General features: G+C 33.1%; 1 pseudogene; it reads left to right on the forward strand.

Moving 5' to 3' along the window:
- Positions 1-494: 494 nt before the first annotated feature.
- LOC145944724 (uncharacterized) lies at positions 495-3554 on the forward strand (annotated as a pseudogene).
- The last annotated feature ends 1349 nt before the right edge of the window (positions 3555-4903 follow it).

Raw genomic sequence — 4903 nt, forward strand, 5'->3', positions numbered from 1 at the left:
TTATAAAGATTACCAAGGGTACTGACGACGAATCCATCGATTTTTGTAAATCAATGGGATCACCCAACATAGATTCGAAAATCAGTACCCAGGTAATGCAATGCTTGGAGTCAAATAAAGGTATGTACAACCAAAATGACAATTGCGATGATAACAATTCTGTTGTTATTGACAACGAAGCCCTTTCAGACAGTTCTTGTGTACAAGAAAACTTGCGTGAAGGCCGTCGCATTGTTAACAATTGCGATGATAACAATTCTGTTGTTATTGACAACGAAGCCCTTCCAGACAGTTCTTGTATACAAGAAAACTTGCCTGAAGGCCGTCGCAATGTCTTCTTCTTTTTGGCTGGAAGGCTTCAGAGAAACGGTCGCATTGTCGATGACAATTGCGATGATAACAATTCTCTTGTTATTGACAACAAAGCTCCTGTAGACAGTTGTTGTATACAAGAAGACTTGCCTGAAGGCCGTCGCATTGTCGACATTTCACATATGTGGAATGAAATCCAAAGAACATTTAATAATCATATGCAAGGAATAGAGTGCCAATTTAGAGATTGGAAACTCATAAAGACTGATACCAAAGAATTTAAGACGCATTTGACTTTCCAGTGCCAAATGTGCCATACTAAAGTCACTATCTACTCAGAACCCGAAGAGCCAGAAACATTAGATATTGGTATGGCTGCTGTAGCAGGAACTGTTACAGTAGGAATTGGCTATGCCCAGTTGAATGAGCAATGTGCAATCATGAATATTCCTTGCATATCCGAGTCAAAATACATAAAAAATAGAGAAAAATTAGTCGATGCTTTTGAAAAAACAGCCATGGAAAGTATGAAAATAGCTGGCGAAGTTGAAAAGCAACTCGCTCTTGAGAGAAACGAAGTTATAAACGGTATTCCGTATATAACAGTTGTAGCATATGGTAGTTGGATGAAGAGATCGTATGGCAGTGCCTACAATTCTCCTTCCGGTATCGGAGCTATAATTGGTTATCGTACGAAAAAGATTCTCTCCGTCGGTGTCCGCAATAAATTTTGCGCAATATGTGATATAGCAGAGCGAAAAGGTACTGAACCAAAAGCTCACAAATGCTACAAAAATTTTGATCGCAACGAAAGCTCCACAAGGATGGAGAGCGATGCCATCGCGGAAGGTTTCAAATGTAGCCTCGAAATGCATGGGCTGATTTTTAAAACAGTTATTGCCGATGGTGATAGTAGTGTTTATCAGGCCATTATTGATAATAGACCATATAGTGAACAAATGGTTACAGTAAAAAAAATAGAATGCACGAATCATTTACTTCGCAATTTATGTAAAAAGCTCAAAGCTGTGGCAGAGACAACTCAGCCAAAAACGCAGAGGCAGCGTGGCTTTACAGAGTTACGAAATGTTGTGAAAAACAATATAAAACATATCAAAAAAGAGGTAGAAAAGGCAGCCGAATTACGAAGAAAAGACCAACAAACACCTCAACATTGTAAGGCTATGGAATTGCAGAAAGATATATTGAACATTCCTAGCTATGTTTTTGGCGAACATAAGCGATGCGAAGCACGCGGTCATATATGCGAAGAGAAGGATAACAAACAAAAATTATGTTCCACTTTTGAAAATACATGGTTTATATCAAAAGATAGAAAGCGCTATCACATATCTAAGCGGTTATTCCGACAGCTTATTGCTGAATTTAACCAATAATCCTGCAGAATCGTTTAATTCGATAATCTGCAAAGAAATTGGTGGAAAGCGCATTCATTTTGGTAAACGAGGCTCTTACAATGCCAGAGTTGCGGCAGCAGCTGTGCAATTTAATACGCAACAAGCCATTACAGAATTGCATAAGAGCATGGATAAAACTATTCCGCCCATTGTTGAGAAACTAGAAAAACAACGACAAATAAAAGTTGCAAAAACCAGAGAATCTCGACAAGTGCAAGGAAGGCAAAAAAAATTCAAACAAGAGACAGGAACAGATCGTTATTATGGTCCGCAGTCTCAAAAACCAGATCTTCCATCTGATGTATTTGAGCAACTTCGGCAAAATCATTTAGAAAAATTGTCCGAAAATGCGAAAAACTGGAAAAAAATTGAATTCGATACGAGAGACCAAAGGGACTCGGAATTATGGTTATCATTGAGACGAGAAATGTTAACAGCATCCAATTTTGGACCTGTATGTCGCATGAGACCGACAACGTCTTGTGCAACAACAGTAAAAGCCATTTTATATCCTTCGTTCATTGATACCACAGCCCTAAAATATGGTCGCGAGAACGAAGAAGTAGCAAGGAAAGAATTGGCTATAAAATTAAATAAAGAAGTAGAACCTTGCGGATTATTTATCGATACTGAAAATCCGTGCTTGAGTGCTTCTCCTGACGGAATTATTGATGAAAATGGTCTAGTGGAAATAAAATGTCCTCTGTCAGCTGAACATTTGACAGCAGAAATAGCTGTAAAGACATTGCCTTCTTTGAAAGGTATTTTTGATAAAAAAGATGCACATAAAATAAATCGAAATCATCGATATTTTTATCAAGTTCAAGGTCAATTGAACATAACACGGCGAGAATATTGTATTTTTGCTGTTTGGACTCCACAAAGCATGAAAATATTGCGCATTGAGGCAGACAATATTTTTTGGAGAAATCAAATGCTGCCTTTCTTAACACGCTTCTATAACGAATGCATGCTTCCAGAAATCTTGGACAGTCGTCACAATAGGCATATGCCAATCAGAAATCCAAGATACATTATAGAAGCTAAAGAAGAAGCAACAAAAAAAAATGACAATAAATCAAATAAAGAGACCAAATAGAAATAAAAAGTGAAAATGACATAGAAGAGAGCAAACGATTCAAACCGAACGTTTCGATGGAAGCAATAATAACTGATATTGCTGATATTGCTCTGAATAAAGAGCAAGATGATGATTGCATTATCATAAGCTACACAAATAACGAACGAGCTATATCTGAAGATGATATAAAAAGAAATGAAAAACTGTTAAACACATTTGCTCCTCTTTATTTGGTAAAGGACAATATCTTGCGTGTGACAAGTCAATTAAACGATGAATCGTTGGATCTATTTTTGAGTATTATAAGAGAAACTTCTCATTTCGAAACGCAAAGTGTGCTATATATAGAATACCCTCACATGATTAAAGCTAGTCGTAGTGATAAAAGCTTACAAATAATTGGAGGGAATTGTAGTAATCACTGGAGATGTATTTCCTTTGACGGCACCAAACTTCGCGTGTACGATAGTCTACCTGGCTGTACATACGATAAATTGGTAGCTAAAGAAAAAAATTATATACATCTTCGTTACCCTACAGTAAACTCTAGTGACATCATTTTTGAAAAGGTTCAAACACAACCTGATGGAATATGTTGTGGAATTTTTGCTGCAGCTTTTGCCACGACTATAGCCTTAGGAGGCAATCCTTGCGAGGAAAAGTACTCCAAAAATGTAAAATACATGAGAGAACATTTCTATAAAATTCTAGAAAGCAATAAACTCTCACTTTTTCCAAAATAATAAGAAATTATTTTAAAAAATCTATTCTGGTAAGAATATAGACTTCAAAAATCTATACTCTACAATTGGCCAGAAAAAGCTGCATGAATCATCTAGATTGCAAATTATAATCGGAGAGACGAAAAACATATTGGTTGCGTTCTCACGGGAATGGACGGGGAGGGGTCCATTCTATATTTAAAATATTCAGAATATTGTAAAAGTATTCTGTTGCAATCGAGACAAACAATGTATTGTAAGTGTGTGTGTACATGCACACACATAATATTGAAGTAATAAATTTTTATCTGTTGATTATATCGATTGGAAATAATGAACTGTATTAGATAGATTGTGACTTATAGAAAGCTACATTATAAATATTCAGAATATATAAGTATTATATATTCATAAATGCATGCATCATACATTTCTTATATTTACATGTATGCATACATACATAATATACGTATATATATATATATATATATATATATATATATATATATATACAAGATATTTTATTTGATACAGTGGATTATCAGAAAAATGAAACATTTGTGAGAAAAATGTTTTCTATAAAAATTATAAGATTTCGAAGGAAGATAATTTCGTGAAATTGTTCTTCAATGCATTTTTCAAAGATATTTAGAGAACCTAATTTTTTAAATGAACCTATCTTATTTTTATTATATAAATCGAATCTTCGCAACATAAAAAGTAATAAAATGGGTAGGAAATGAAATCATTACAAGAAATTTTTATAATTACATAAACTATGAAATATATCTCATAAAATATTCATTTTTTTATAATCTTACCTCTACTTATGCACAAAATAATGAGATAAATAAATTAGTGTAAAAAACAGTTGTTTTCAAGAAAAAGTATGTAAATTGAAACTATAGCAGCTACATGTTTTTTTACAACTATATATTTCCTTTACACCAATTTTTTTTTATTTTGTGCATAAGTATTGAGGTAAAATTAACGAAAAATGAATATTTTATGAGATATTTCATAGTTTATATAAATTTATATCAATTATAAAATATCTCGTAAAGATTTCATTTTTTAGCCATATCCTATAATTTTTTTTATTGAATGTTGCGAGAGTTCGATTTACATAATGCAAATAACATAGTTCTAAAACAAACTAGATCTAAATATAATTGGAAAATGTTACTCAAGAGCAATTTCATGATATTGTCCCCCTTCAAAATCTTACAATTGTTATATAAAAAATTTTTACCGAAAATTTTTTATTTTTATGATAATATCTACTGTATCAAATAAAATATCTTGTATATATATGTATACGTATTATGTATGTATGTAAATATAAGAAATATATGACGCATACAGATGTA

The sequence above is a fragment of the Prenolepis imparis genome, unplaced genomic scaffold, assembly GCF_030444845.1.
Source record: "Prenolepis imparis isolate NDT839.2.m4 unplaced genomic scaffold, iyPreImpa1.0 SCAF_13, whole genome shotgun sequence".
NCBI lineage: Eukaryota > Metazoa > Arthropoda > Insecta > Hymenoptera > Formicidae > Prenolepis > Prenolepis imparis.